This window comes from Cnephaeus nilssonii (genome assembly GCF_951640355.1).
Source record: "Cnephaeus nilssonii genome assembly, chromosome: 18".
Taxonomy (NCBI): domain Eukaryota; kingdom Metazoa; phylum Chordata; class Mammalia; order Chiroptera; family Vespertilionidae; genus Cnephaeus; species Cnephaeus nilssonii.
The window spans coordinates 14,508,197-14,531,832 of NC_137089.1; the positions used below are offsets into that span (position 1 = coordinate 14,508,197).

At 43.0% G+C, this 23,636-nt stretch overlaps 1 protein-coding gene across 3 annotated transcripts in view; it reads right to left on the bottom strand.

Moving 5' to 3' along the window:
* The window catches only part of AZIN1 (antizyme inhibitor 1), a 35,419-nt gene extending 22,342 nt beyond the window's left edge, over nt 1-13,077 (bottom strand). For all 3 annotated transcript variants that reach the window (XM_079796335.1, XM_079796333.1, XM_079796334.1), the window contains exons 1-2: nt 12,706-13,077; nt 7,618-7,755 (exon numbers count right to left, since the gene is read on the bottom strand). The gene's annotated coding sequence lies outside the window, so the exon portion shown is untranslated. The remainder of the gene's footprint in view (nt 1-7,617; nt 7,756-12,705) is intronic.
* Between the last annotated feature and the right edge of the window lie 10,559 nt (nt 13,078-23,636).

Consider the following 23,636-nt stretch of genomic DNA (forward strand, 5'->3'; position numbering starts at 1 on the left):
ATGGCAATAAGCATCCTTCAAGTTATTTTTCAGGTGATGAGGTTGGAAAAAAATTGAGAAATCCTAGAGGAAGAACATTAAAGCTGACTGCTTGAATTTTAAAAGACAGAAAAGAACAAGAATGCATAGAATAGATTTAAGGAGGGGTGAGGGAACCCCTAAAAGGATGAACCCAACAGGCTATGTATGAAGTACCTGTATAAAGCTGCCCAATGAAATGCCTCACAATAAATTCTAAAATATATCTTTAATGAGATGAAACATGGGATTTTCATAGTAATATGCTTGTGTATATGCAACTGACAAGATTAGGCTCCCTTTAAAAATAAAGGTGTTTGATGGGAAAACTAAGTCTGTTTCTGGAGGGAATATCTGTTTTGGTAATTAAGAGGTGATAACATTAAAGATAACTACTGTAATATAACACGAACAGAAAATACATAACCATATTAATTTCAAGCTCTCCTGGTGCAGCATAGGAATAACCCTGTAAACAGATGTACTTAATTACTACTTTGAATACCTTATAGCAGCAGATCTCACTGTCACCTCTCCAAGAGGAAAACTTAAGAATATGCATGTCAGACTTTTCTTCTTTCGTTAATCCTCACTCGAGGATATTTTTCCATTGATTTAGAGAGTGGAAGGGAGAGGGAAAGACAGAGAGAAACATCAATGTGAGAGAGACACATTGATTGGTTGCCTCTTGCATGCACCCAACCAGGGCCCGGGCTGGGGAGGAGCCTGTAACTGAGGTACATGCCCTTACTGGAATCAAACCCGGCATACCCTGGTCCAGTCTGATGCTCTATTCACTGAGCCAAACTGGCTAGGGCATGTCGGACTTTTCTAATCATCATTTCCTCGTTATTTAATAGTTTTATTCTTCTACTAGAGGCCCAGTGCATGAAATTCGTACGGGGTGGGGGGGGGGGGGGTCCGCTCAGCCCAGCCTGCACCCTCTCCAATCTGGGACCCCTTGGGGGATATCTGACTGCTGGTTTAGGCAGTCGGACATCCCTCACAATACTGGACCGTTGGCTCCTAATTGCTCACCTGCCTGCCTGCCTGGTTGCCCCTAACTGCCTCCCCCCCCCCCCCCCCCCGCCAGCCTGGTCACCCTCAACTGCACCACCCCCCCCCACCAGCCTGGTTGCCCCTCACGACCCCTGCTGGCCTGGTCGCCCCACACAGCCTGCTTGTTCAGTCGTCCCTCACTAACCCCCCCTGCTGGCCTGGTCGTAGGCAGCCATCTTGTGAGGGTGTGAGGGTTAATTTGCATATTACCCCTTTACTATATAGTATATAGCATATGTCCCTAAAACATTAGCTTTACTGTTTTAAACTATAAATGGAATTGCTATTGTTTCTCTATTATGATTGACCTCTTCTGCTTAACTTTACAGTTTTAGTTCATCCATGCGGACTGATGTGACTGGAGTCCATTACTTTTCATTGCTGTGTAGTATCCTATTATATAGATATACCATGTTTATTTATCTGAACTGACCTATAGATTACTTCCCATTTTTTGCTACATTTATAAATATTCATTATTTATTATACAAATATCTCCTATTTTAAGGATTGCTTAATTATTTGGGGAGTTTTGTTATAGTGTCCATGTTGAACATATTAGGATATCCCATTCTACTTCTGTCATGCCAAACATAATGAGCTAAGAAAATACCATATTTATTTAGGAGTTCTTTATAAACTGGGCATCAGAGGATCTTGCAGTAAAAAGTAACAAATAGAAAGTCACATAGTTAACATAAACCTAATATTAATTTCAGTCTGCATGAGCACATAAAGTAGTAGGAAGTTGTGATCTAAGAACATGTAGGCAACTAAAGAATTCGACTAGAATATAAAACTGAAAAGTCCTGGTTAAGGCCTGGGGCAGGGAACAGGAGTGGGCTAGAAGAGGTCAATGGGGGGGGGGGGGGGGAAGGATACATATGTAATACTTTCAACAATAAATTTTTTTTCTTTCTTTTTTTCTATTAAGTTATTATAATAAATTTTTTTTAAAAAGGAAAAGGAAAAAAAAAGAAACTAAAAAAAGTCCTTATAATATTTTTTTAAAGAACAGTTGTTTTATTACACAAATGTAAGGAGGAAAAAAAACAAAGAGAATACATAAATCTTATGATTATTAATAGATGTTTTAAGATTATTATGGCTAATACTACTCACAATAACAATTATCCTAGAGTGATGCTGTCCAATAGAACTTTCTGCGATTGAAATTTTCTATATCACTATTCAAACAATAGCCATTAGCCACATATTGCTCCCAAACACTCATGCAACTGAGGAACCGAATTTCAAATTTTAGTTAAAGTTTATTTTAAATTTAAATAGTCACCTGCCTAGTTGCTACTGTACTAAACAGAGCAGTTCTAGAAGATTCTGTTTTCATAAGAAAATTTTAAACTAAGGACCAAGTCCACACACATTACAGATTACCCACCCCCAATAACTTTGCTCAAGGTAGCAAAGACCAATTCATAAGTTTAACAAAAGGTCAGATTGTAAGGAAACAAAACTCCATAGCAAGTGAAATCCTAAAGAGAGATTGAAATGTGTGCTTACATAAAATAAAAAGGCAAAAGGTTAGAGCAGAATATTCCAGAAGAGTTTATCTTGGCTCCTACTGTTAGTTATAGACCTCCTGAAGGCTAGGTATGGTCTGGGCAGGCTGAACATCAATCAGCCTAATCCTTGCAACTGTATGCTGTACAAATATTTTCTATTTATGCCATAATGTTCTTCAAAATATTCACTGGATTGAAGATAAGAATGGCTAACACTGGACTAAAGGGGGAGGGGGGGAGGCCAAATCTTTGCTACAGTTAGCTTGCGACAAATTGCTCAAGTGTGCATGGATGACCCCGAAATGGCAGTGAAGAACAAAAATATCTGTGTTTCCTACACCTTTCCAGTATTGAGAGCACTTCACGTGTAACAGCCGCCTTAGACTTATTTTATCAATGGCCAACCTAGAATGGCAGCCTACCCTTACCTAGATTTTATAGTTTACATAATACCACCTTTACTCCTAATTGGAATTAAGTGTTTCAAAAAAAATTTATTTTGGAAAAGGGGAGGAAACTTCAAACTCAAAAACTCTGAAATAAGACCAGGCAAAGAGAGTGTAATGAACACACATATTGATAGTCATTGTTAAGTCTCTAGGCTCAATTGACTCTTGTAATAAATGCAGGAACCATTTTACCCCCCTTTAAAAACTGGTCTACACTGCTTTCCAATCTTTTTGGCCTTCCCAGAAAGATTCTTAAATTGGCCCAAAGAAAGAATATCATGTCCTTCAAACAGTGTTTTATCTATTAACATGCTATTATTCATACTGTGCTTGTACAGAATATATTTCCGCTACTTTTACACAAGCAATGAATCACCATCAGATACTACCTACTTTATGCATGTCAAGAGGATACACTTACTTTAGAAAAACTGGTTCCTAATTTCAATGACAGTTTTGTTCAGCTTTTTGGCCAAAGAGCACCAACAACCATTAATGAATGTACTGTTGAATTTGTTTGCATCACAGAATCTTTAAATTACCAAAACTAAAATTTCTTATCTCCATAATGAGTAAATATTTTGCCTTTTTTACTGACAGTTAACAGTTAAACATGAGAAAAAAAAATATATCCTATATAAAAAAAGGCTAATATGCAAACAGACTGACCGGCTGAACCACTGGTCGCTATGACGCGCACTGACCACCAGGGGCAGATGCTCAACGCCAGAGCTGCCCCCTGGTGGTCAGTGAGCTCCCACAGGGGGAGTGCCACTCAGCCAGAAGCCCTGAGCTGAGCTCACAGGTGGCAAGCATAGCAGTGGTGGCAGGAGCCTCTCCCGCCTCTGCAGCAGCACTAAGGATGTCTGACTGATGGCTCCCGAACTGCGAGAGGGTGCAGGCCAGGCTAAGGGGACAACCCTCCCCCCCTCCCCGTGCATGAATGTCATGCACCGGGCCTCTAGTATATATAAAAGGCTAATATGCAAGCAAAGTGTCCCCTCAGGAGTTCGTTATGATGTGTGCTGATCACCAGGGGACGGCACGGAACATGCTGGCAACTAGCAGCAGGGTGGGGCCCTGAGGGTGCTAGGGAAGGGAGAGGTGGGGTGTGGAGAACCATGCAGTGGTGGTGTGCAGGTGGCAGGGAAGGAGGCAGGGAACCTGATGGGAATTTCGTGCACCAGACCTCTAGTAGTACCAGTAAACTCGTAAAGAACATTTTATTTCCCTAGTTAAAATAATATCAATTTAGGTTGGGCAGGTCCTATGAAGGCACATGTAAATGAGAGAGTATGGATATTTAAAACCCTGATGTTCATATGAAATTTCTACATGAACAAACACATAACGCAAATTTTAAGAGTTCATTTGAACAAATCAATTAATTGCATCCTTTTTCCATACTTAGATACAACACATAAGGTATATGCTAATGATTAATTCAATCTCATTTCATCATCAACTAATAGAAGCTGTTGGTTAGAAGAAAATTTAGTTTTCTGGAATGGAATCTTTAAAAATTTTCCATTGGGCTAATTTATTAATTATAATCAGAGCTATAAAACAACTTGAAAATCTAGCTCACTGGAAAAAAACCACTCCATCATAAAACCCTAAGGAATTTTGAAGACATGAAAAAACTTTTGTACAATTAGCACCCCTTTATTAATCTGAGATTATTGGCATTAAAATATTTGCCAATTGGGGAAAAAGGAGACACATGTAAAACTTTAAACAATAATAAAAAATACTTGTCAAGATATTTTATAGCGGTCATATTTTTCTTCTTTTTTTCACTTATTTCAGAGACAAAGGGAAAGAGAAAGAGAATCATTGATTGGCTGTCTCCTGCACATCCCACACTGGGTATCAAGCCTGCAACCGAGGCATGTACCCTGACCAGCAATCAAACCGTGACCTCCTGGTTCATAGGTCAACGCTCAACTGGGCGAGTGGTCACAGATTATAATATACACATACTCTAAAGAAAAGTCTTGAAAGAAAAAAACTTCATTATGTAAGCAACTTCCAAAAATTCCAGACCACACCTCAAAATTCAGATGGTTATCTGATTTAAAAACCTAACTCTGAAGCCAAGTCCTAGATCTTAAACCACCTGCATAGAAATCCTATTGGGAGTATTCGAGTCTTATATGGTTCAAATAGTTTAGTTTAGTTACACAGTCTGCAATGCGACATGCCAAGTATTTTCCATAAAGGCCAGTGTGTTAAGTGCTTTAATGACTTCCAGTTTTCCAAACAGTATTGTTGTTCCACAAAGAATTAACCTCGAAATTTCAAATGTCAACTGCTATAAGTTATCTGAGGATATTTTGGGAACATAAAATTTTCTCTTGCCATTTTTATTAATTTTAGTCAGGAAACCTTTAGAGCCTGGCTGGCGTGGCTTAGTGGTTGAGCTTCAACCTATGAACCAGGAGGTCACAGTTCAATTCCCAGTGAGGGCACATGCCTGGATTGCAAGCTCTATTCCCAATGTGGGGCGTACAGGAGGCAGCCAATCAATGATTCTCTCCCATCATTGATGTTTCTACCTCTCTCCCCCTCTCAGAAATCAATTTAAAAAATAATCTAAACTAAATAAATAAGCCCTAACCAGTTTGGCTCAGTGGATAGAGCGTCAGCATGCGCACTGAAGGGTCCCAGGTTTGATTCCAGTCAAGGGCATGTACCTTGGTTGCGGGCACATTCCCAGTGGGGGGTGTGCAGGAGGCAGCTGATCAATGTCTCTCTCTCATCGATGTTTCTAACTCTCTATCCCTCTCCCTTCCTCTCTGTAAAAAAAATCAATAAAATATATTTTAAATAAATAAATAAATAAAATAATGTATAATAATGGCACTTGTTCTTAAATTTCCACCTTAGAATAGAATCTATTTATGACTATGATGTCAACTGACGCCACCTCAGGAAAGTTTTAAATATCCAAGGCAACTTGGGGAAAACATCAGATATGTTGGAAATAGAACAGATGATTAACAAAAATTAAGAGATAATTGACTTGGTAACTGAGATGGTGGCAACAGTGCTTCTCTTTAATATGCATACATACCACTTGGTTAAAATGCAGATTCTAATGAAGGTTTGGGTGGGGCCAAAATCCCAAATTTCTGTTCTAAGTGATGCTAATAGATGCTGTTCCAAAGACCACACACTCAAAGAGAAATCATTTTATCATTTCAGGACTAAAGGAACTTTATATAAAATAAAGGAACATTATATAAAAATCACAGCTGTAAAGTAAGCAATTTGCTCAAATTCATAAAGCTATGAGAAACCCTCCAGTCAGGGTTCTAAGTCAGCAGAACTTGCAAGAAACGCTATTATTTAAATTGTGTTCCCCCCCCCCCTCTTTAATCTTTAAAAAACCAAAGTCTTAAATTGTAATTTGAGGTTAATATCAAATGTGTTGAAAAGGTTTGCTTTAAGATACTCTCCCATATTTGATAGAGCAAATACTTTTGATAGAATCTGTTTAACAAGAGAGACTAACAAAAACTAAACTGATACCCTAAGCTTTCCTAAAAATTTCAAGTGTTCTTGCAAAGTCTCTGGCCAACTTAAAAACATCCAAAACCCAAATCTCAAAAGCAAGAAATCTATACATTAATAGATTTAAAAATTAACCACATGAATCTAGCAGCACAAATTTAAATTCAAACAAGTTTACGGTGGAATTACATTTTTCAGAGATTTAATTCAAAAGTCAAATTCATTCATAGAAAATCAAGTATAGTCAAAACAAAACTACCCCCTGAAAAATCTGCTCAGGTGTACATATATGATCTCCTAGTAAGTCCTCTAAAAACAACCCGTTTTTCCCCAGCAGCTGAGTGTTATATAAAGTTATTTTATAAAAAAGAATATAAACTCTAAACATCACTGGCAAGATGCTCATAACTAGAAAAACAAGAACTAAGATTCACTCCTCATATTCCATGCTCTAGGACAGGGGTCCTCAAACTTTTTAAACGGGGGGCCAGTTCACTGTTCCTCAGACCGTTGGGAGGGCCGGACTATAGTTTAAAAAAAACTATGAACAAATTCCTATGCAAACTGCACATCTCTTATTTTGAAGTAAAAAAACCAAAACGGCAAAAACACCCGCATGTGGCCCGTGGGCTGTAGTTTGAGGACGCCTGCTCTAGGATATAGGTGCAGTGAGTGGAATAGAGAGCATTTGCTCTGCATGAATGATGTGATAAACTACTACCCACATCTTAACTTTAAAAACCTCTCTCCAATTTATATTAAAACCTGGACTATTAAGATTTCCTAAAATGTAACCTACAATAAATACTTAAGTATGATCATACGTGTCATGTAATCAAAATAAATGTTGTGGTCCAGTCTTTGGTAAACAATGCATATAACTGAATCAGTATACCTCTAATGCCAAGCCTGTTTTAGAACTTTTAAAGAGTTTTAAGAGTCACTGCATTTTAAGAGATAAATACAATTGCAGGGTTGGAAAAGAGCGAGCAAACAGAACTCTTCTTTATTTCAACTTTACAAGACCCCTGCATGGATGTGAAAATACTTACATGGACAAGTTAGGAGATGGAACCCCCCTATCATCAGCTAGGTTCCCAAGGTGGCTCAGCGTTGAAGTCGAACTGCTCTCTATACAGCACTTCTCCTAGGCCTTCTGGGTAGTTGTACACTTGGTCAGAAAGTTCGCCCTAAAGAAGAAAATAAAAGTAGTAGCATATAATCCTATGTTTAAAAATGTTAGGTTAGGGGGGTGAGGGCATATATGGGAGTGGGGTGGGGGGGGGCAATGGTAAGATATGTACACATATAATACCTTAATAAAAAAATTGGAAAAAAAAATAATAAAAAAATAAAAAATAAATGTTAGGTTAAATTGACATCTTAACTGCAGAAATAAGTTTTAGTTTTAATAGAATCTATCTATATATAGTAGTACTAGTATATAAAAGCCTAAGTGACCAGTACGACCCAACGACTGAATGACCAGTCGCTATGACGCGCACTGACCACCAGGGGGCAGACGCTCAACGCAGGAGCTGCCCCCTGGTGGTCATTGTGCTCCCACAGCCAACCTCCCCAGGTCCCTCCCCTGGGCCAGCAGGCCAACCATGGTCTCTCCACCCAGCCTGCAGGCCTGGTTCAAATCGGCCTTGATCACTGGCCAGGCCTAGGGACCCCACCTGGGCACAAATTTCGTGCTCTGGGCCTCTGGTTTCAATAATGTCACATTACACAAAATGTTTTCAAAGGGTTTACACCACAGTATGAAGTACTTACTTTTTACACAGTAAGCATTTCCAAGCTGCAATAGTACAAAATTCATATAACCTAAGGACATGGTCATCTTACCAAGTATCTTTACCTACTTACTCAGCTTCCAGCCTTCATCTAATTTCATTTTTGCTTTTATTTGTCCTCCAAAACCAAAATTTCTAAGTTGCCTAAAATTTAAATGTCCAGTACTCTCACCAACCTGATGTGTAGGCAAGACTTAGTATGTATAATGTTCTAACACAGTGGTCAACAAAACCGCGGTTTGCCGCTCTGTTGACTAATGAATTTGCCGACCACTGTCATATACTACCCTTTACATCTTTGCACACAATATGCCACAATTGCCTAATCCTCACAGCTTCCAACTACACGGTAACATTTAGTCTAGTCCAGTGGTCGGCAAATTCATTAGCCAACAGAGCAGCAATGTGGCTCGCGAGCCGCCGTTTGTTTGCCGACCACTGTTCTAACATAACAGGTAGTCTAGAACTACCCAGAACATTTATTTTACTCTCCATATTCCAAGTTTTTTTTTGCTTAAAGTATAAAATCCTACTGTATACCAAAACGATAAAAAGACTTTATGACTTGGCTAATACATTATGTATATATGTGAACTAACTTTTGAGAACTGTCATATATTGGGCAGTGACCACTAAAGGTTTACCTCCTCATACCTAACACTTGTCTAGACTTAAGTCACTCTACTATACTAGGAACAACATATGAATGTGAATGTGCTTGGCACACTACAAAATGCTGAGTAAGTTTTAGGAATGCTTATTACTTGCTATCGTTTGATAGGACAGACTTATATAATCTCTAAGGTAAATCGCTAGACCTATTCATACTTCTATTCATAATTCCGTGGTTGCTACTTTAAATATAACCTGGCAGCATTTGCTAGAAAAGAGGTAAGAAAGAAATCAGAAAAATGACAAAACTAGAAATTTTAAGGGCAAGAATCTGAGAGATTTCAGAAGCACTATAGACATATCTAAAGCATATCTCATCTCAACCAGGATGGTCACCTTTGTAGGAGGTAAAGAAAATGTTCTTTCAATCTACTAGGGTCTGCTCACACTCTCAATGATACTAATGGATGATGAGGCAAGATACTAGCATGCAACAATGATTACAACCTTACATGAAACTCCATAACAAAGATTCTGATTCTTCCCACACCACGATAATTTTAAAAATAAACTAAAATACTCATGCTGGAGACAGAGACGGTTTATTCTCAATTATTCCAAGAAATAGGGTAATTATCCTGACAGAGACATTTTTCTCTTTTCCCCGATATAGTTCCAGATATCATGCTGCTTAATGCAACCCAAGAGCAGTGATGTGAAATGTTAAGGCCATTAAACTTCAGGTATTCAAGAATGTTCTTCAGTATGATCTCTAAACATTTCCATATAACTAAAAGATACGAGTAGGAAATGAAGGCCCTAAAATTTGAAAAGCATATCTCAACAGAAATAATAAAAAGGGTATGTAGAGTAAGAGAACCTTTATATACAGGATAAACAGAATTATCTGTACAGTTAAGATAAACCATGAAAAGTAAGATAAAAATGTGGAGAAAAGGAGTCATAGGAAAATAAATTATTCTCATTTAGAATGGTGTGTGTAAATCAGTTGGATCATGTACAACACTGCATTCAAGTTCCTTAACAATTGTTTGAAGAGACTGTCTTCATCTTGGTGAACAGAAAGTCGGCAGTAAGCTAGTAAGACAAAAAAGAAACTTCTCCCATCACGTTGACAGATACTACCCACAAAAACCTAGTAACACCAAACTGCCAATATTTCTCTGAACTCACACTGCCTTTACCATTGACTTTTAAAGTTGTTCTGTGCTATTCCTTCCCAAAACCCAAAACCCCAGAATAATCATGACAAAAGACCAGATAAACCCAAGTTGGAAGACGCTCTACTGGATATCTGGTCAATATTTCTCTGGACTGTCAAGGACAGGAAAAACAAAAAAAAAGGACTAATTGTCACAGATCAGAGAGTCTGGGGAAAGGAGGACAACTAAATGCAACGTGGTACTTTGGATTGGATCCTGAACAGAGAGAGGACATTAAAAACTTGTGAAAGCCAAAGAAAGTCTGGAGTACAGTTAGTAGTAACGTATCTGGGTGAGAAGTATGCAGTACCAGCTTCTGTACAAAATTTGCAAGTTTTCTATAAATCTAAAATTATTCTAAAATAAAGTTTATTTTAAAAAATTAGAAAAATGATTAATATAATGGACCACTACTGAGCAACAAAAAGGAAAAACCTGCTAATATATGCACCATGAGTATCAAAAATATGCTGAGTTAAAGAAGTCTTTTAAACAAAGCAATGCATACAGTATAATTCCACTTATAGACACAAATTCTAGAATAGACAAAACTAATCTGCTAAAAACAACAAAAAACAATCATGGCTGCTTCGGTGGTGAGAAGGGGATAGCGTTTGAAGGGGTAAAAGATAACTTTTCTGGGGTGCTGCAACCCACATCTTGACAGAGGTTTGAAATACACAGCTTTATTTTTGTCAAAACTCATCAAACGGTATTACTTGAGGGTTGTGCATTAACTATGTGAATTTTATCAGGGTGTGTGTGTGTGTGTGTGTGTGTTGTTTTCTTTAAAGAATAAACAGTATTGCATGAGTGGGGGAATAGGGGAGGGTAATGGGGGAATAAGGACACATATGTAACACCTTAATCAATAAAGAAATTTTATAAAAGAATAAACAGTATTAAACCCTATTTAATGATATGTGCATACTGAAGTTGGAGCAGTGAAGTGTTCAGGCAACTTCAGCTTACTCTGGTGTATGGGACCTTGCTACAACCGAGACACCCGGCCAGGGCATGCAATTACTTCGAAATATATGGAAAAACGTGATGGATTGATGAATGGATAGCGGGATGGCAAATAAAAGTTAAATGTGAATCTAGGCGAGGGTGCAATTCTTTCCCCTTTCTCTGGATGTTTGAAAATCTACAAGTTAAACCTGGGCGGCAGTATTGAAGGTCCTGTCACTGGATTCCTGCACCTACACCCAGGAGTAATTAGGAGTCTACCCACACTACCAAAAGGCAAACTCCTCGGGGCTTATTTGTATTCAGGACCAGCATCTGCAACTCTTACATTTGTAAGAGGAATAAAAGGATTATTAGGGCTTTGCTCAAGTTCCTGCCAGGCTCGGTAGTTCTCTCTTCCTCGAGTGTCCTCGGGTTCCCACCTAAGCTAGGGAGCTCAACAGTGGAAACGGGACGGGACACCAAAATACCATCAAGTATCCAAGATGCCCCCCCCCCTTCCGCCTCCCCCAAAGCCCGTGAAAACTGCTGAAACATCATGGGGGCTGTAAACTGGGCCCCGGCCCTTCCAGGTTTCCGAACCAGCAGCTCAGCACAAGAAGCCTGCGCTCAGAATATAGTCTGGGTTAAGAGTTAAAACACGTTACCACCATCGACGGTTGGCAGTCCAACGAGTCCTTGATCAGCCACCCCAGCCCACGGTGCTCCCTCCCGGCCCAGGAATCGCGGCGTGGACCGGAGTACGAAGCCATGGTGACTAATCCTCCGGCTCCGGGAGGTGACTGGGGGGGTGAGTGAAGGCGACGGGGCCCAATCCTGGGCGCCGCGGGGGGCGGAGCGGCGGGCCCGAGGCTTCCAGAAGGGGCCAAAGGCCTCTCTCTCCCTCGCTACCTGACACCGGGGTTCCCCGCCGCCGGGCCCCGCGTGGCGTCAACTTTCCTCCACCAGAGGGAGGCCGCCCGCCCAGCGCCCGTCCTCCCCCGGCAGCTGTCACAGGAGGCCGGCGCGGGCCCGCCCCGCTCCATTCATAACCCACGGCCCCGGCCACAGCACCCGTCGCACCGCCCGCCGGGCGCCCGAAGGAAGGAGGCGAAGGCGCGGCGCTTCTCCGGGTCGGGGCGGCGGGACCCAGGCCCCTCGGGGCGACGGCCCGGCCCCCTCCCCGGAAACAGCAAAGCACCACGGGAGAGGGGTGGGGGGACCACGCCGCCGGAGGCGACGCCGACACCCCCGCCCCTCCCCGGCCGCGAGACCCCAGCGCGCCCCCCACACGCACACGCCCCCTTCGGCCCAGCCGCTCGGACTCCCACCGAGCGCCCGGCCGAGGCCCCGAGGCGCGCCCGCCGCCGCGGCACCGGCCGCCGCCGCCGCCACACACTCCGCCGTCCGCCATGTTCGAGGCGGCCAAGCGGCGGGGACGCCGACCGGCGGCGGGGCCCAGCCGGGAGGCACTCGGCCGCCCCCCGAGGCCGGCACCACGTCCCGGTCCCGGCCCCGCCCGCCCGCCCGCCCGCCCCCCTCGGATGGGGGTACTCACGTGAGATAACGGCCCAAAGAGTCGGGTAAAGCGTCTTCTCTTTTTCGGCGGAATTTTTAAAGAGGGATGTGGTTACCTTGAGCAGAAATACCCAAGGCGGCCTGGGCCATAAGCTGCGGGGACGACGTAGGAGGAAAAGCGCGGCACCGACACCAGCTGGGCAGCAGTGGAGGCGGCGGCCGGCGGAGAGAAACTGAACCCCAGCGCGGGCGCTAGAAGCAGGGCGAGGAGCGGGTGGGGAGAGGACTCGGCGTCGCCACACCACAGAGGAGGAGAGCGAGAAAGGATGAGAAGAGGCAGCGAAGGCGGAAGAAAAAGGAAACCCTGCAGCGGAACGAAGAGCCAGAGAGAGAGTGTGGGAAGGCGGTGCGGGCGCCGCCAGTATTTATAGCAGGGGGCGGGGCTTGGCGACGTCACGCCGGCCGGCAGCCGCGCGAGCGGGGCGGAGTCGGCTCCGGCCCGGAGAGCCGGGCCGAAGGGAGGGGGCGGAAGCGAAAGGGGACCGCGCGCACGGGGCCCAGGGGGCGGGGCGGCCCCGCGGTGCAGGTGCCGGCCGCCTGGCGTCTCTCCGCCCTCCCGCGGTCCGCGCGTCCCAGGCTGGCGGAGGGCCGGCGGCGCGGACCCGGGCGGGCGGGCGGGGTCGAGGAGGTGGCTGAGCCGTGGCGCGGCGCCGCCCCGCATCCCCGCCCCTCGGGCTCCTGAGCTCTCGCCAGCGGCGGCCCGAGCTTCGGGAGCGGGGCCTGGCTTCCCGGCGGCCCCGGCAGCCCGTGCTGTTTCGGGCCCGGGCTAGCGGGATGCAAGCACTGCCTGGAGAGAGGGTGTGAAGGAGGCCTGTGGGGGCCATCGGGGAGCGTCCCCCCCCCCCCCCTCGGGAGCCCTCGGCTTGGTGAGGGCGAGCTCGGCGGGCGAGCTGGCACCACCTTCCAGCCTGAGGCTCCTGCCCGCGCGGGCTGCGGGTTCCCAATCGCCAGGGCCCGTCCGCCCCGTGTTGGTGACCGCGCGAGCAGGTCCCCAGTGCTCGGAAGTTGCAGTGCGGTGCAGTAGGGATTTGTCTTTTAAGGAGGGCGGCTTGTATGTCTTCATTTTTAAAGGTGCTGGTGCAGTCAGACCCAGCCCTTACTAATCAAGAACCGGTGTTGGCGAGGGGATTACTGATGTTCCAAGCTCGCATTACTATAATCTTCCCCCCCGTCTCGTTTTCGCAATTATTTTAATGTTACTACTGCATAACAAACTTTTACTGGCGGGCCTGGGACAACCTACATAGTTGTTTTTTTTTTTTATTTCTCATCTTTTAAAAATGTCTTCGCACTAGTGATGAGAAACCCTGAGTTCTGGGGTGAAAACGCCTTGCAACTCAGACTCAGGGACACAAATGAAATATGAATTGACACACCCCTCCAAAATTCAAGTCTTTGAGATTAAGACCCTGAGTTGCTTTGTTTTTTTTTTTTTTTTTTCCGTTCTTCCCCGCCGTCTGTTTACTTTGTGAGCAGCTCTGTGCTTGATTAATAAATCATCAAATGGCAAGAGAGCCTTTCTGTGTGGAAAGGGAGCAATGCTGGAATGTGGGCTCTCGGATGAAAATATTGGGTAGAAATCAGAAGCTGTGGACTCTATTCCTGATTTTGTCTTTCCATATTTCACTCTGCTTTCCTGGCTTTCTCTTTCATTTTAAAAATTCTCTTTGATTCAGAATATTTATAAGCACAGCACTTCACGAGACCCCCTGGTGGAAATAGGAAGGCAAGAAATGAATACACCACTTGAAATCTTGCTTACAATTTAGCAGGGGAAATAAGATGACACAAAATAACTGAACTGTTGACAGATAAATAGATAAAATGCTGCATGGAATCTAATAGAAGGAGGAAATGATTGCAGCTAAGTGAGAAAAAGGCTGCTGGGAAAAGATAAAGATAGATTTTGAGAGCAGAAGTTCCAAACATGGGAAACAAGTGACTTTGAGAGCAGATATTCCAGGTAAGGGAACCAGGTGAGAGAAGGCACAGAAATGGGCCAGTTTATAGAACTGCAAATGGGCTTTCGGGATCCAACATAGGGGCAAGGTTGCAAATGAGATTGAAAAGGTAGGTTAAGGTGAGGTCAAGACGGGATCAGAGCTTGGACTTTATTCTGGAAACACTAAGCAGGGACACGATATACTCAAAGATGTTTTTAAAAGGTTACTCTGGCATCGGTGGGATTGAAAATAGAACGTTTGGGAGAGAGAAAGTAAAGGAGACTCTCACGGCAGTTAAGGGACTAAGGTATTCAGAATGGATGGGAAGGAAAAGACAGGAAAAGTAGAGGTAATCTTGAATGTCATGGGACATAAAGTGTCAAATGATTTGGAGATTTAAGCTAATCAACAGGGAGAATTCTGGGATCATGAGAGATAGAAATAGAAGGACGAATTTTGGAGGGAAGAAGATGAGCCTGCTTTGAACATAGTTTGAGCTGTTGATGAAATATCCATGTAAAGATGGTGCAAAGGCCCCTGGAAATAGGGAGAGCTGGAGCCCTTTTGGCTGTGAATTTGGGAGCCTCTTCTATAGGCATGATAATTAAGGAAATGTTGAGCTCTACAGGAAAAGGGATATAAGCACAGGATCTAGAGAAATGCCAGAGAAGGGATGCCGGCGCAGAAGACCAGCCAGAGAAGTGGGATAGTCACAGTTGTACACTGTCAAGCCCTTCAAGATGGACTGAGTGATCAGGATATCATATACCTCAAGCAGGATGAAAAGGGGGTTCTGATTTTGGCAAATGGCAAATCATTGGTAAATCCAGTCTCACATTGAAAAGTTTGAATTTTTTTTTTCTAAAGAAGTTTGAATTTTTATCCTGAAAAAGTTTCAACCATGATGGTAGTTTGAAGTTTAGAAAAGAGAATAATATGGAGTTGGTAAGAGAAAGGACTGTGTGTGGCCGAGAGAACACTTGGAAAGCTATTGGTGTTTTTTTCTGCTTTTTTTTTAAAAAAAATTATTGATTTCAGAGAGAGGCAGGATAGGGAGAGAGAGAGAAACATTGATCGGCTACCTCCTGCACTGGGGATTGTGCTCGCAACCAGGGCATGTACCCTGACCCGGAATTGAACCATGACCTCCTGATGCACAGATTGACTGACGCTCAACCAACTGAGCCACACCTGCTGGGCTGGAAAGTTATTGTAGTGATTCACAGGGAAGAATGATAAGGGCCTGAAAAGAAGTTATCTGTAACCTTTAAGTGAACAATTTCAGTGGAGTGGGAGGCACAGATGAGCTGCAGAGGCTGGCGTGAGGAGCAGCTGACATGAAGTCAGTGAATGTTGACCACTCTTTCAAGTGGAAGCTACTGGACTAGAGCCTAATCCGGCATCATTTATTCTGAAGTAATTCAACTTTTATTATTCAAACGGTGTGTCCCCACAATTAAACATTGTATTCACATTTAAAGAATAAATGCTAGCTTTCAATGTATACAATAGAACCATGAAAACTGTACTGCAATGAAATAGACAGCATAGTGTGTAACTTGAACAGAATGATAGCTTCCCAATGAGAACAGCATATTTAATTGTGTTTGGGGTTTGAGGTTTTGGATTTTTTGCCAAGTTGGGTTACTCATACACACATACACAGGTAGTGCCAGAGGAAATATTATCATTAAATAGAGAGCCCTAAGATAAAATGATATAACCATTAACACTTAGGTCATCCTGGTACACTGACTCAAACTTACTTACTGTTGTACCAATAGATATAAAAGATTGAATGAATTAGATTGTTGATAAAGACAAGTCACTCAAAAACAAGAGGTAAACCTAAAATCACCAGCCTATAACAGAAATCCTATCTAAGAAAAGAGTAATATGCAAATTAACCATCACTCTGCTACACCCACAAGCCATGCCAATCAGCCAATCAGGAGCAGGTATGCAAATTAACCCAACCAAGATGGCTGTGGCCATGGAGAGAGCAGGAGGGAGGCTTGGGTTTCCCCGGCGATGGAGGAAGCCAAGCTTTCCGCACACCCTGGCCGGCCCAGGCCTCCTCTTAAGGCTACAAAGTTTCAATTATACAAGATAAATAAATCCCAACAGAAATGGCTGCAGCCCTGGAGCAAGCAGAAGGCTTGGCTCGCTCCAGGCTACAAAGTTTCAATTGTAGAAAATAAATAAATCCCAGATACCAGGACCTCCACTTGGGTTGCCAGTAGCGTGACTGGCCTGCAAACCACCACAGGCCCCTCGCCCAGGCTGCCCCACGCCCCAAGGAAACCCCCACCCTGATCCGGGACACCGTTCAGGGCAAACCAGCTGGCCTCCACCCATGCACCAGGCCTCTATCCTATCTAATAAAAGAGTAATAGCAGATTGACCATCACTCCTACACACAAGATGGCTACCCCCATGTGGTCAAAGATCCTGCCCCCATGTGGACACAAGATGGCCACCACAAGATGGCCAGCAGGGGAGGGCAGTTGGGAGGGACCAGACCTGCAAGGGAGGACAGTTGTGGGCAATCAGGCCAGCAGGGGAGGGCAATTGGGAGGGACCAGGCCTGCAAGGGAGGGCAGTTAGGGGTGACCAGGCCGGTAGAGGAGGGAAGTTGAGGGCAAACAGGCTGGCAGGGGAGCAGTTAGACATCAATCAGGCTGGCAGGGGAGTGGTTAGGGGGTAATCAGGCTGGCAGGCAGAAGCTGTTAGGGGCAATCAGGAAGGCAGGCAGGCGAGCAGTTGGGAGCCAGCAGTCCTGGATTGTGAGAGGGATGTCCGACTGCCCGTTTAGGCCCGATCCCTAAACGGGCAGTTGGACATCCCTCGAGGGGTCCCAGATTGGAGAGGCTGCAGGCTGGGCTGAGGGACACCCCCCCCCTCCCGCGCCGTGCACGAATTTCGTGCACCGGGCCTCTAGTATTTTATAGTCACATATAAATGTGGTAAGTGTAGAGTCCAATAGTAACTGAGAGTAAAAATCCCAGTTTAATGGGACTGTGTAAAGAGAGCTTAATAACAATTTTTATTGCTGAGTTTCATTCGTTAAGTACTCCTTATATAGAAACCCCAAATATATAGGTTTTAAATAATTTAAAAAACTTGCATTTTAAAATGTTATGAAAATAAATAGATCTAATAAATGAATTCAGGAAAGTAGCAGGTTACAAAATCAATATCTAGAAATCGAAAGCATTCCTATACACCAATAATAAACTATCAGAAAGAGACACTAAGAAAACAATCCCATTTACTCTTGCAACTAAGAAAACAAGGTACCTAGGAATTTAATAAAGGTAAAGGACCTGTACTCGGAAAACAATGGGACATTGAAGAAATTGAAGAAGATACAAACAAGTAGAAGCATAATCCATCATGGATTGGAAGAATTAATGTAATGTCCATACTATCCAAAGCAATCTATAGAAGCAACACAAATCCCTATTAAAATAACAATGGCATATCTTACAGATCTAGGAAAAAAATACTCTAAAAATGTATATGGAGCCAAAAAAAAGATCCCAAATAGCCTTAGCAATCTTGAGAAAGAAGAACAAAGTTGGAGTGGTCACAATACTGGATATCAAACTATACTGCAAGGCCATTGTAATAAAAACAGCCTGGTACTGGCATAAGAGCAGGCATATAGATCAATGGACCAGAACAGAGACCCCAGAAATCAACCCATGCCTCCATGGTCAATTAGTATTTGGCAAAGGAGGCAAGAGCACTCTAGGGAAGCCAGCGGCCACGTTGTGAGTGCCCTTAAGGAGAGACCCACATGGCAAGGTACCGATGTCTCCAGGCAACAGCCAGCAAGGAGCAGAGGCCACATGAGTGAGCTTAGAAGCAGAGCCTTCCACCCTTCCAACCCCCTCCTCCTCCACCTACCCCCACCCCCTTACCTCAAGCCTGGGATATGACTGCAGCCTGAGACCCAGGGAAGGTCAATAAATTGTCAAGTTCATATAGCGAGTAAGTAGCAAAGCTAAAATTCCTGTCTCTTTTTTGCCTCTTGATTCAATTCTGTTTCCTTCATGTCTTTAGTCATCTCCTCATTTTCTCCATTCCCTCTCTCAGATAATTCATCCATTCTTATAGAATTATTTGACAAGACTATTACTGTGAATCCAAAATTGGTATCACTAGTTTTGTGTCATTAAAATTTAGCTATGGCCCAGCCGGGTGGCTCAGTTGATTGGAGCATGATCTCATGCAACAAAAAGGTTGCGGGTTTGATTCTTGGTCAGGGCACATAACTAGGTTGTAGGTTCGATCCCCAGTGTACAGGAGGCAATTGATCTGCTGTCTGTCTGCCCGTCCCCCCACCCCCACCCCCCCCACCCCCCGGTTCCCCTTTCTCTCTAAAAAAAACAAAACACACACACATAGCCCCAGCTGGTTTGGCTCCGTGTCAGTCTGGGGACTGAAAGGTCCCAGGTTTGATTCTAGTCAAAGGCACATGCCCGGATTGGGGGCTCAATCCCCAGTAGGGGGTGTGCAGGAGGCAGCCGATCAGTGATTCTCTCCTATCATTGATGTTTCTATCTCTCCCTTTCCTTTCTTCTCTGAAATAAATAAAAATATATAAAAATTAAAATAAAATAAAAACCCACAAAACTACACACATAAAATCCAGCTACAAATGGCCAAACTGCCTCTAGGACAACTCTACTAGGATGATCTGTATTATCTCAAACTCCAGATTTCTTCATCTATAAAATATTTAGATGTTCCACATAGTGTGATGCAAAGTCTCATTTAACTGTAAGATGCAAAGGATTCTAGGTCCCAAACTAAATTCATCATTGTCCACTCCTTGGCCTAAACCGATACTCCTCGTTCAGGCTCCCTGCCCATGTTCTTATTATAACTCATCAGCCAGGTACAAAATTTTGAAAATTTTTTATCCCTTTTCTTCACCTCCCCATATATAAAGTTCTGGACCTGGAGAGCATTATGCTAAGTGAAATAAGCCAGTCAGAGAAAGACAAATACCATATGATTTCACTCATACATGTAATCTAATGAACAAAATACACTAATAAACAACATAGAAACAGATTCATAGATATAGAGGGGAGAGGGGTTGGGGGCTGGGTTAAAAAAGGTAAAGGGATTAAGCCCAAAACAAAAAGCCTCATAGTCACAGACAACACCAGGGGGAAATGGGAGGTGGGGAGGTAGAAAGTAAAGGGGACATACATGGTGATGGAGGAGACCTGACTTGGGGTGGTGAACACACAACACAATGCACAGATGCTGTGTTATAATAGAATGGTACACCTGGAACCTATATGATTTTATTAACCAATGTCACACTAATGAATTCAACAACAAAAATTTAAAAAATAAAACAAATTCTGTTTTTATTTTGAAATTATCTTTTCCTTCTCCTCCCAGTCCAATCCTACACCACATCATGTGTGAATAGTTGCAGAATCCTCCGCAAGTCTAAGTGTTCCTGCCCCAATCCACTTTGCGTGGCTATTTTTCACACTGATCTTCCTTAATGCTGTTTTCATCTGTCCCTCCACTGGCAAACCCATAAGGAACCTCTGTTTTTTTTACAAATCACACCTTGACTCTTCCGCTGGCTTATACAGTTCTTCAGAACCCAGCTCCATCCTTGGGAGCCAGCCTTCTAATCCCTGACACAAACCTTGACCTTAGCTCTGTCTAGTTTGCTCACTGGCCCTCAAGTCATCCGTGCTAGTGTCTGACTCTGGGACTCTGTACTGTTGTTGTCTTGTCTATCCAAATTCTACCCTCCAAGGTGTCCCAGCTCAAGTCCAACATCCTGTTCAGATCCTAGAGGGCCTGTTCCACTGTTACTAAACTTGACAAAGCCACGATTCCCTACTGAACCCCTCTATTCCTGTGCTAGAGAAGCACCCAAAATTTAAGCGCCTTCGATCACCCATCTTATCCTATTCACTGGTCCCCAGCCCATCCTGTGCCTTCCTGCACTGCTGCTTCCCTCCTCACACTCCCTTCTGTTCCTTGTGGAAGATCATTCCATGATGAACAGACCACTCTACATCCCCAGCCTGTCTCTTACTCCTTGCTTTAACTGAACGTTGGCTGTCTTACAAGAACATAGCTTCCCCTGCCAAGTCTTGAATCGAGGGGTGTTTACCCTACCAAGCCTCATACACTTCAGGGTTGGGAGGCAGGGTTGGCCTTCTCCCAGCTCCACAATGCTATTGCCAGACCATTATACTGAAAATAAATAAGAGATTAAACCAGCTGGTATGCCCACCCCCTCTCTATCCATGCCCGTATCATCTAACACCTTCCTGCCACTCCCACGGTGGTTGAAAGTGAGAGAGGCACCTTGTTCACTGTCTCCTTAAATTTTCTATATTACAGCTTTAAAACAATTTTCATTATTTTTTCTCCTTAAATAATAAAAGTCCCCTGTAACCCTACACTCCAGTGATGTCCACCGTTCCCACATGCACATGTATCCCTCTGAAAGTGCAGTCTTGAGCCTCCTTGTGAAGTGGGTGTCTTTTTTGATTACCTTGGAGTGCCTTAGCCTCGCAGCCTTTTTATCTGCTCAACTCCTTCACCTACCCTACACTGTTCTGTATTAGGGGTCTTAAAGCCCAACATTCCTCCATCTGATTGCAACCTCCTTTCCCTTCCAGCTGCCTCATGCCACCCCCATACCTACTCTGCAGGTATAATCACCCTATCACTTTTTTAATTGAGCTGAAATTCACATTACACATAATTAACCATGTTAAAGGGTACAATTTAGTGCATTCAAAATGCTGTGCAAACACTACCCAAAGCAGTCTACAGATTCAAATGTAATCACTATCAAAATCTCATCTTTTTTTTTGCAGAAATAGAAAAACCCACCCTGCCTAGCCGGCAAGTATCACTGGTTGAGCTTCGACCTATGAACCAAGAGGTCACAGTTCAATTCCCAGTCAGGGCATAGGCCCAGGTGGTGGGCTCAATCCCCAGTGTGGGGCTTGCAGGAAGCAGCCAATCAATGATTCTCTCTCATCATTGATGTTTCTATCTATCTTCCCTCTCCCTTCTCTGAAATCAATAAAAATATATTTAAAAAGAAAAAAAAAACACCCTAAAATTCATATAGAAACTAAAGGGACCTCAAATAGACAAAACAACCTTGAAAAAGAACAAAGTTGAAGGACTCACACTTCCTGATTTCAAAACTTACTATAAAGCTGTAATTTTCAAAGCAGTGTGGTGATGGTGTAGGACAGACATCTAGACCAATGGAATAGAATAGAGAGCCCAGAAATAGACCCTGACTTACATGGTCAAATGACTTTCAACAAGAGGACCAAGACCATTCAATGGGGGAACGGACAGTCTTTTCAACAAATGGTTTGGGAAGACTGTACATCCACATGCAAAAGAATGAAGCTGGACCCTTACTTTACACCATATACAAAAATTAACTCAAATGGATCAAAGATGTAAACTTAAGAGCTAAAGCTATAAAACTCTTACAAAAAACAGGGGGAAATCTTTATGACATGGATTTGGCAATGATTTCTTGGATATGACACCAAAAATAGAGCAACAAAAGAAAACCAGACAAATGGGATGTTCTGAAAACATAAAGCTCTTGTGCATCAAAAGACACTATCAACAGAGTTAAAAGGCAACTCACAGAATGGGAGAACATATTTGCAAATTCTATATCTGTTAAGGAATTAATTTCCAGAATCTACAGATTATTTTTTAAAGGAATATTATATTATTTCTGTGAGATAAAAGAGAATTAAAATTTAAAAGTTTACTCTCTCTCTCTAATTATATATGTGTGTGTGTGTTGTGCATATATTAGACAATATTTATGTAGACAAAGGCACATATAGGCTATGTATTATATGCAGTCACACAAAGAGAGACTGTAAACTTCATGAGATTTGGGGTTGTGTCTGGCATGTATAACTTTTTCCCCATAGTGCCTGGTACAAAATCTTGGCCTACATTAAATTTTCAATATCTATTTAAAAATATATATTTTTATGGATTTCAGAGAGAAAGGGAGAGGGGGAGAGAGAGAAACATCAATGATGAGAGAGAATCTTTGATTGGCTGCCTCCTGCACAGCCCCTACTGGGGATCGAGCCCACAACCCAGGCATGTGCCCTTAGCCAGAATCAAACTTGGGACCCTTCAGTCTGCAGGCCGATGCTCTATCCACTGAGCCAAACCGGCTAGGGCTTCAATATCTATTTTTAATTAAATTAATGAAGGAGAGAGAAAGAATACTCTATTTAATTCCCACATCACCACCAGCATTATTTTTCTAAAATTGAGATCTGATTATGCTATGATTTGCTCAGAAATCTTGCAAGACGTCTCAATGCCTTCAGAGTCAAACGAACCTTGTGGCTTCCTTATATGATGGGTGGATCTCCTTCTATCTGCTTTCTGTTGGGCTTTTCACGTCATCCTCATCATTACCATGGGAGGAATGGCTTTGGCCTTTGTGCACTTGGTAAAATTGGAACAATACACACCACAACAAGGATTGTGTGTTGAAAGGATTAAATAAGGTGACATCTGAAAATGTTTGTCATATAGTTGATACCAGTCAATTCATGCTGGTTTCTTTTTCTCCCTCGCACCCTGCTCTTCAGCCACACTATAGGTTTTGCCTTCTCAGAGCATACATGGAATTTCATTTCTCCATCTTTTTGCTTCATACTTTATCCACTGTTTCATGTGTGTCTTTCCGATCTCCCATCTCTCTCTATAAAAATTAAGTGAATACCTAAAGATATATCTCAAATTGCACTTATTCAGTGCAACCTTTGGGAGTCCCCCAGATTTAATTCTTTTTTTTTTTTTTTATCTTCACCTGAGGATATTTTTCCATTATTTTTAGAGAGAGTAGAGGGGGGAAGAGAAAGAAAAACATCAATGTGAGAGAGACACATTGATTGGTTAC